The sequence below is a fragment of the Corvus brachyrhynchos genome, unplaced genomic scaffold, assembly GCF_000691975.1.
Source record: "Corvus brachyrhynchos isolate BGI_N302 unplaced genomic scaffold, ASM69197v1 scaffold115, whole genome shotgun sequence".
Lineage (NCBI taxonomy): Eukaryota > Metazoa > Chordata > Aves > Passeriformes > Corvidae > Corvus > Corvus brachyrhynchos.
The window spans coordinates 18,587,016-18,597,416 of NW_008239553.1; the positions used below are offsets into that span (position 1 = coordinate 18,587,016).

General features: G+C 34.2%; 1 long non-coding RNA gene across 1 annotated transcript in view; it reads right to left on the bottom strand.

Annotated features, from left to right (window-relative positions):
• LOC108448507 overlaps positions 1-8,203 on the bottom strand; it is a 15,876-nt gene extending 7,673 nt beyond the window's left edge. The window contains exon 1 of the long non-coding RNA XR_001864393.1: positions 8,084-8,203. This is a non-coding gene — a long non-coding RNA (uncharacterized LOC108448507). The remainder of the gene's footprint in view (positions 1-8,083) is intronic.
• Between the last annotated feature and the right edge of the window lie 2,198 nt (positions 8,204-10,401).

Sequence of the window (10,401 nt, forward strand, 5' to 3'; positions counted from 1 at the left end):
TATGATATTATGAAATACTGATTTCCACTACTAAATAAACACTGCACACTTTATAAAATTTTTTCCAAAATGGATGGTAAGGGTGTGATGGTATTGGTAAAGGTGATTGTCCCATTTAAGAATGTTTTTTCCAGAAATAACATTGCTGTGGTTGTCAGGCCCACTTGGTGAGGTACAGATAGGATGCAATTCAGGTTGCCTAACTTTAGCAGCCTAGGAGACAACTGCATATTCCAACCTAAGGGGTGGCATCCTCTGTGATGAACATCTTCAGAAGGCAGCTGACACCTCCTTTCTCAGATAGCTGGGGAATTACCCTTCTGGAGGTGGTTCTTCCATTGACTACAGGAAAAGCTTAGAAGATTTATGCAAACAAGATACTTAATTTTCATATATAAAATTACATGGAATAAATGTCATCATCTGACACACTTTTTCCAAAAATAACATAATCGTCATAAGTAGTAGTTTATTAATAGCCCCATTTACAGCAGTAGGGTGATCCAGGTGCTTTAAGTGCAGAAGTGCCTAAATTTTTTGCTGGACCTTGGTTTAAATCTGCATGTTGTGAGCATCTTTTCTCTTTCAGTTGCTGAAGTTTACCAACCCCAGACTGCTTTCAGTAGCTGCCATCCTTAGTTTTCCTGGCTGAGCTGCTGTTGAGATTGCTTTCTAGGCTATTAAAATTAAAATGAGCCAGCATAAACCACTGAAATAACAGATCGTTTCTGCTTGCCTGCTTTGCTAACCAAGTCACTTTGAAATAAATTAGGGAGTGATCACACAAGTAATTTAACCAGTGGATCTGGCAAGCCACTGTTCTCTGGCAAGAGGATGGCAACAAACAGTTGGGGGTTGGCTGGGGTTGGTAATCTCTTCAGCTGGTCCTGTGGGAGCAGTAATGCAGAAACAATTACACAAAGCTCCCAACTGTATCTTCTTTTGAGGGCCATCATTTGTTTTCATCCAATAGTCTTCAGTCCCCTCATTTACCACCAGAAATAATGCTACGGTTTCCTATTTCTCATGTAAATATAGGCAAAAGAAAGAATTTCATATTCTAAGTAAATAAACTTCACAGGATATGACAAATTTAGACACATTTGTATTAAGAGTATGCAACTCTAAATCATAAGGAAACAAGTTCTCAGTTTACAGATTGACTTTTTACTGAAGTTTTTTGTAGAAAAAGAATGCCTTAGAAATTCAAAACAGTGAGATACTATAGGAGAATTCCTGGAGTTGACATAGACTCGGAAAAATAAAAGAAAAACAAAAAGAGAAAATGCTTTGCAACTGTTTTTTTTTTTCTTGGCAAAGTCCTCTTGGATGTTGATGAGGAAAAATAAGAGTATATTTCTTTTTAATTCTTCAGATATAATATGTTTAATACTGCCATTTATTCATTAAATTGTGTGTTAATAAGTCTATTGCTGGGAAACTTGTTCAAAAAGAAAATCTCTACAGTTTCCGCGTTGGTAGTGTAGCTATTTGACATTACTCTTATTCTTGAAGGAATCTAATTCTTTGACACAAGAAAGATATTCTGTTCAGCTCTCTTCTGCCCTTCCAAGCACCGCCCTATCTTGTTGCTTTATGAATTGTGTGAATGTGATCTTTAGGTGACTTGATAATCTGTAAAAATTTTTCTTTAAAACCTGTTTGCCCAGATTTTAAAGTTCATAAGATATCATCTATCAGTTAAGTTTTGCATGTGTAATTCTTTGCATTTTAGATAATTCATAATTTGCTTGGATTTTAAAATAGTGTTTCAAGTGTCTTGCAGTCAAGAGTTACACTTTTTAATGAATAAGTATATTTGCCAGCATACAAAATTTATTAATTATTACTGCATTAGGCATTTTTACAAAATGATTGAAATTTTCTGATATGATGTATAAATTATTTGGCAAATCTCTGAAAGGAATTCTACTTGACACAGCTGTGAAACTACTTTAGGACGCTAAATCACTTCCACACTTGCAAGGTCCTTAATTGTTTCTATCATATATTAAAATTGTTCTCATAATTGTCTCTAATCACACAGAAAATGGGAGCCATCAATTTGTTCAAACTAATACTAGTTACTTTTGGCTAAATGTTTTTGTCTTGTGAAGAGAGTTTATATAATTTTGTACTATACTTCTATGATATAAATTTTGCACTATACTTCTATGATATAAATTTTGCGCTATTTCTAATTAATGTGAGCAATCAGAATGCCACACTCTTTTCTCACTGTGGTGACTAGTCTTTGCTAGTAATTGAATGGTAGCCTTAAACAAGGTGAGGTCATGAAGCTTATTTATCTGACACCATGAATTCTATGCCTGTGTAAGAGGGAAAAAGGATGTTTTTTTGCCCTCAGGGTATTAGTCATGGTCCATAGGTTCGTGGGAAAAATGTAGGAAGTCTCAAAAGTTTGTTCCTATTATTTCAAATTTTCTTAGACTCCATTTGAATCCCAAAGTGAATTTTCTATTATTCCTTTGAAGGGTGCATAGGAGGGTACCAACAGTCTTTGAGGAGCAACACCTGCAGTTGCATTCAAAGGCATGACTTTTTCCAAGCAGTTTCTGAGCTGCCTGGTATTGTCCCAGGAAGGATAAAGGCCTAGGTTTTTTACCTGACTGGCAGAACATTCCACCACCAATAGAACTCTAAACATTGTTTTAGAAGTAATGAGTCCTGCTGGTTTCATCCTGCAAGACCTTGAAATCCCACAGGGCAATGTGGTTAGAAATAAAACAGAAGGCTGAGGCTTTTAATGAGTTTCCTATCCACAGATGCCATCAAGCTTTTATACTATTCATTTTATTTCTACAGCTTCAACAAAGGAACCCTGAGTTGTGGGCAATACTCTGACAAGTGCAGTTCACAAACTCGGCAGAAATCTAGAGTTTAGACAATAAAAGATCATTGAAAGAAGTAAAAGAAAATCAAAATAATTAAAAAAAATGAACTTAAATATGGGATACTTTACTTACAAAAAGTGAACATAGTGCAATTCAGATAAGCTAAACTGCTTGGAGCATAGAATGAGGACATGTCTACACGTTTCCATGATGTTTACAGAGGTTATGATGACAAAGAAAAGTAAACTGAATAGGGCCAATGAGAGGTCAGTGTACATTTTGGGGATGTTCTTAAAGCCATATTAAATTAACAATTCTTTTCATTGTGTGTGGATGAACTATTTGAAGTCTTCTATACAGTCAGAGAAAATGAAGAATTTAATGAAGAAGCAGTATGTCTCTTATGAGACGATGAGGAGGAGAGCATCTGTACCTATATACAAGAATGTAGAATATGCGTGTGTGGATTTGGGGTACATTACATTTTATATTACTTTTTCCTCTTTTTACCTAAGGAAATCATCCTTTTCACTTCTTTCAGGCCCTTCCTTATAGGAAGATCATGGCCTGGAATCAATGGGAATAAAGAAATACATGATCCATGGACCTCCAGTTCAGAATGAATAATATCATGCTGATTGTCCTCGATTCATCCTTAGTAAAATATGGAAAATTTTGTGCCTGTAGGATAAAAAAACCTCAACATGTTGAAAAATGTGCCTTTCATCTTATCCTCTCAGCCTCTGTTCAGATACAAATGAAAATTCTTGTTGATAAGCACATAAATATTTTGTTCTCAGTAGTTTCTTCCTGCCGTTGTCATGAACAAGTCTATGTTGAATGCTTTTGGGAGGATGGTCCAAACCAGTTCAAATGCCAGAAAATACTTTCATTGTAACATGAAAAGGGTTATTTTTTTAAGATTCCCAGTACAATTTTGAAGTCTTTGGAATATTCACCAAAAGATATAAATCCACTATAAACCAAATATCCATCAAGAGTTTTTCTTTTTGAGACGTGCACATCAATGATTTTTAGATGATGAAACTTTTGATGGCATAAAAAATATACATTTCTGAAAACAATAACAGCATGGACTCCTTGCATATGTGCAATGCACTGTTCTCTAAATTTCAATATTTGTCTTTATTTTAGTTTTCATTGATACAAGAAAAGATTCAATTGTTAAAAAACCTTTATGAGTTGTGGAGAGCTATCAGAACAGATTATAAGTATGAGAATCTTTTCCTGTTCAGCATTAAATTCTGAAAATGGTATTTACTTCATATCTAGATTTATATGTCTGTGATTTCAGCTGGGGACTGCAAACACTGAGTCAGACTCAGCCTATTGACTCAGTCATGGCCAAGTAGGTTGAAAAGAAGAGATGAGTTTGAATGCCTCAAACTTCTGTGTACATTCACTCTAAGAATTTTCCAGGGCTCTCAGAAGCACTTAGACAATCAGTATTTACAGCTCCACATTTCGGCACTTCTCAAACCTGAACATCTCTCATTCTGTCTTCTGTTAGTATCTTACACTAATTAGCTGTACAGTGTTTAAATTTTACTATTATTGAAAGGAGACTCTCATTCTGTCTTCATGTTCTCTTTGAAATGTCTTTCTTTTTTCTAATATCATGTGTTTAAATTTAAATAAATCATGTGATGCTGTCATAAAGACAGCAATGGAAGAATTGGCTTTTGAAGAATATATATTGTGTATATGCTGCATAACCATATATGCATACATAGACATACGTACATGTACCATACATTACTATTACCAAACCTCATTTGTACTGAGCAAATTAATGCAGTATTGTAGTGGTTTACCTTTTTAAGTGAAAAACTTCCAGCTGATTATAAATTAAGCAGCACCTAACATATAATGCTGCCAGTAATGACTAACCAGATATCTGCTGGTATTTCCCAATATTCGTTATGTATTACAGCTTTTAAAATAAAATTGAGATTACTTAATATTAAATATATAGCTTGCAGTTACACATTCTTATCACACTCCCTAAATCCTTACTCCCATATTTCTGTCTGCAAAGCTTAATTCAACACTTTTTGAAATTAATTGGCACTTTTAGAATGAAATTTTGGCATTTCTCAAATCTGAACATCTCTCTGTTAGTATTTTCCTAACAATGAGCAAATCGTGCAAATCATTGTAGCATCTAGTTCTGTACAAAAGTCTAAAATTCCAGACCTATAGCTGAATCTACAGCAGTATATGTGTCTGCTCAGCACTCCAGTTCCTTCAAGTAGGCTCTGGTTTGGTATGAGAACCCTGAGCTCAACATTTGGTTTTGACACTGGTATTTGGCGCATAGACCAATTTTCTAGAAATGTCCACGCTGCTTACTATAATTTGATAACATCCTGAAAAAGGTACTTAATATTTAGTAATGTGAATGAAGGAAAATTAGTATTAAAGTAATAATGGTTAAAAAACGTTCTGCTTTGGGCTTATATGGCTGTTTCTGGTAAAGCCATAAAATTCCTTCTTTGTCTTTCAGTGACCTTCACAGTGAAATAAAGGGAAATAAAATATTAGAGAAGGCAGAATGACTAGTTTTAGAAAAATATGTTGTAAATTATGTTTTTTCTAGTTGAGTGCAAGTTTAGTGCTAACTAGTATTTTGAACACTTACCATGATATATCAAACAGCATGTGCTTTCTATTTATATTGGTTACCAATCTCAATATTCAGAGGAAGAGTGTATAAAGTTAACAAGCAATTATTTGGCAAATTAGTACTCAACAACCCTGAGTAAATAGGAAGTTTGAAACCTATCTGTTATACAGCTACTTTAATTTGCATAGCACACTGGTGTGTTTGCTTTGCAAATACTTTGCAATGAATCATCATTTGTACTATACAGTCCAAAGAAAAGCAATCAAAATTCACAGCAAGACAATGAAATTAATTATAACTGTTGAATTCTGTGGTGGTAATTCCTCCTCATGCAGGAAGATTAATTGCATTGCACTTTCCTTGCACTCCACTAAATGATCTGATGAATGTATAATCATTTACAGATTTTTCAAATGCTGAAAATTGATTACCTTTGATTAGCTCTGATCTGCACAAAGAGCTCTGACAGAGTATCAGTGAAACATTACAACATTACAGACAAAGTAACAAATGATTTAATTACCAGTGTGCTTATTAATGTTAGATTCCCTGCAGTGATCCTGGCAAATCAGGGACCTGTAATAGACCTGTGGGTTTCGCTGAATTCCATTAGGGTTTAAATAATATTTCTCACTATTTCTCAAATCCTTCTTTTCATGGCTTCTTAATAACTCTAATTAATTCTAATTTGCACAAAAATCCATTGCATCTCCATAAACTTTTAATTAGATGTAAAGTAAGATAAGTCACTGCTGTCAGAGACTAGGGAAAATGCAAACTGTGGCTTTATATGCTTCCAAATAAGTTTTTCATTAACAAAAGATATTTCTCTGCAAAGCTTTTTAATGAAAGTTTAGAACTAATTTTGAATTAGGCGTGTGTTTCAGCTATACACTTTCAGTTGCAAACATAATAATAGTTGCTTATAGATGAAGCGAGTGGAAAAAACAGGATGGTAAAATGTTTAGCTGACAAAATGGTAAACATAAATTTAATACTTTTTTTATGTATTGCCAATATATACATTCACTCATTTTGTTAATTGTGGTAGATAAAACACTCTGATTAAGCAGCTACACTGTACACTGAAAGACTATTTGAAAATTAAATAGCAAAGGAACACTAGCCCAGTTACAGACCAAGCTGAATGTTGTTGGCACAAACAAATCAGGCTTTTCTATGCTTATACTCGTGAACACTTAGATCAGTTCAGATTGGCAGCTTCTGTGGTTTTCCCTGGTTTTATGTCATTATATATGACATTAAATTATTATGAAGCAATGACAATGAAAACCCAGATGATCAGAGAAGTCAAACAGAGCTAAAATTAAGCTCTGTTTCTGCAAGTGTTTCTTAGAGAAAAAAAAAAAAACAAATGTAGGTAATTAAAAGCTTATTTAACACTGAAGCACCAATACATAGACAACTTATAATAATATTTTTGTATTTCAGTTTTGTAGGAAAGGAGGGACTGTAATACCGCAGGTGTTACTTTGTCATTCGTAATGCACAAGACGGAAAACTTAAAAAATAGAAATATTCAGCCCCCAGTGTGGATGATTACATTTATTACATTCACTGCTGTCAGCAGCTGAAAAGCTATCCATCACACTGAAACAGCGATAAGAGTCAGAAGTCTCTTTTTGTGGAGAAATATTGAAGTCAGATTGTTGATGTCAAAAGTCAAACTCTAGTTCAGCTATCTGTTTTATGAATCTGACTGAGACACATTGTGCCTGTGTTCAAACTGATATCTAGCAGAGCTCATTTTAGCAAATGTGTGATTTAGAAGTCAGAAAAACATTCGTACCAGCAAAATATTAAGAGGAAACTGATAGGGCACTCAACTGCTTTTATATTTAAATATCACATCATTCAATAATAATGCATCATTTATTTTTCACTGATTGTTATAAAACTTGCTGTGTATGATACAATGATGTTACCGTACTTGCATACAGTAACCACAAAAATATTTTATGTGCACAAAAGCATTTGAAATATGACCGCTTTTACTACACTAATGAAGTTTTTCTGTTGACAAGAGTATAATTTTTTTTCAATTTATTTTGGGTACACATACATAGACATACATACACACACGTACACACGTGTGCGTATATATATATGAGAGATGATACATTCAAGTAGTTCCAAAAGGCAAGCAGAAGACTTACATGGAGGTATACTGACATAAGGATGAAGCAGTGCACATATAATAGCTGAATGAGAAAATCCAGTGCAGACATGATGAGAAAAAAAAGAATGTTTTAAGCCCTTAGAGCCTGATTAACGTTCACCATTGGAATTATCTGTATTTGCCGACCGCAGCTACCACTGTACTTTGCTAGCATAGGAGAAATTCTTAGAAAAGCTATACTGAATAAAAATGTCTAAATGTACTTTCAACTCTCTAATTCTTCAGGTATGACTTCTGAAAAAGTGAATAAATCAACTGCTGCTTTTCATTTCATCAGAATTTTTAAAACAATTTTACAAATAATTGGGAGGCAAACAGGTTCCAGATAATAAACTGTATTCCATTAAAAAGCACTAAAAATAAAACAAGAAATGTACTCACAGCTTGGGGAGTACTACTTAATATGAGTATCTTCAGTAGTTTACATTGAATATTTTAAAAGCGTTTCTTAAGGAAGGTGCTTTCTAGCTGAGAGAAAAACGTATGCGCTACACGTTATTGAACTTGCTACCGTCACCGCAGATTTTGTTCTGTTTAACAAAAACAAGCACAGTTTGTGAATTCAAGTCAGGGAGTTCCTTTTATTTTTGCTAATTTCACCATCCTTTCTCTTTTTAAGCACAGCCCTCAGGGTACATGATGTAATGGTCACCATTATAGTACAGAACAGGAAAAAAGGGTATCATGAAATGCAGAATTGAATGGTATTCTTAGAAAAGAAAAATGTATGCCAGATTTTTTCCAAGGGAGCTCTACTCAAAAACAAACAAATATGCAGATACTGTAGAAAGCTTCTTGAATCATCATTAGTGGTTAGAAAAAAAATTGGCAGAAAGAAAGTGGACGGTTTAAAAAAAAAAAAGCAAGCCAAAATGGAAGGACTAATTCAATGATACCAGATGTAACACATGACTGTGGGGATTGAAGGGTCATGAGTTTGAGTCAAAACTCAACTTCGAGTTAATTGGCTGGCAGTGGGGCTGCACAAATTGCAGAGATAGAGTACTTGTTTCCTAGTGCAGGAGGTCAGCCTTCTTATGCATTTGCACCCTTTGCATGGCATCCAAGAACTAACACTTTTATTTGCTAGAAAAGAGTTTGCTTGCTTGTCATCTTTTTAAGGAGAAGAAAAAGAACTGGCTGAGCATAAAACAGAATGACACATTTAAAAAGATTCAAAAGCTGCTCTGTCTTGAACTACATGTATTTCCTTCTTCGTTTTTTTGTCTCTACAAACAATCCAGAAAACAAATGGTACACAATAGTTTCAGGGAATATTTTAACCCAGTGTTATGAATTCATTGATATGAAAACCATATATAAAATATGTAATCTTAACATATTTTCCCTTTGAAAAGACCAATATAGTTCTTTCCACCTTATCCAAGTTGAAATGTTATTATGCTTAAAAGAGGAAAATAATTGCGGTTACTGACTTTGCTGGGGGAAAAAAATATAATGTTCCTTAAAACATTTAAATGGGCAAGTGGGAAGAAATTTTTTTAAAAAAAAGCTTCTAGCTGTGTGCGTGGAAACTCTGGCTATGTGCCTGAGACATACAGCAAAAAACAACATATGGAACTCACCAGTTCCTAAAATCCCTTTCCACAAAATTCATGCCACTCCTCACCACAATAAAATGACTCACAGAGGGGTGTGTTTTATGCCTCCCAGGCAGAACTCCCTAGTCCACAATTAGTCTATCTATTGAAAGGCCAAAATACCTTATTGTTTTACTTGCTGTATAATTATCTGTTATGATGAACTGTGATTCTAAGGACTATTGTCCCTAGGCTTGGATCTGTGTGTGGAGCAGTTCCCTGGCTGAGACCCAGGAGTGGACCTTCCATTTAGAATCCATGCCTGAGTGATTTCTCCAGTCTCTCCCTGGCTGGCTGAAACAGGGACTGTTTCTGCATGATTTCTTGGGTTGATGAGACGCAATTATGCCTTAAATGAAGTCATTCATGTCTGCCATTTTGTTTGCATATTTTTCAGCATTCACCTGTTATTAGACCTGTTTTTAAACTGTAAACTAGTTTCAAGTAGACTTTTGTGTCTAATGCGGTTTGGTAATCAGAAAAAAATATATATGTAATGTTTTCTTCACAAATCACTCAAGCAGGAAATCTAATAGAGTGATTTAGAAGTAAAATAGCATTTAAGAATGTCCCAGACATTTCATTTCTGAAGTGTTAATGTATAAAGATAATAATCTTGAGATATTAAGTAGGATTTTTAATGTGTATTCTTTAAATAACCTTATCTGGTAGAGAAGATTGCCAAAACAGTTACTTTACACCACTTAAATCTGGTAATGCTGGCAGTGTAAACAAAATACTACTTTAATATTTAGGAATATATTTGTGTGTACAGCAAGGTATTGTGTGCCATTTTTCAGAATTCCTTTAATGTCTTTAAACAGCCAGATTTTCTTTTGCAAAGCATTTACTTCTGATTGCTCTTAAATTATTATAAAAATTCCTTCACTATGTATAGAATCTTCTAAGTAGTTAACAAATAATTTTCTGCTTTCATTCTCAGTGTCTGGTAAAGCTTTTCCACAAAGCAGTTTCCAAGGTGATGTTAGGTACAATGCTGATAAAAGGTAGCCATGCCATGAAAACAAATACTGTAGAAAGAGCTTTGTCAATTTGTATTAAGCTGGATATATTTTATGCTAATTTACCAAATCTTTT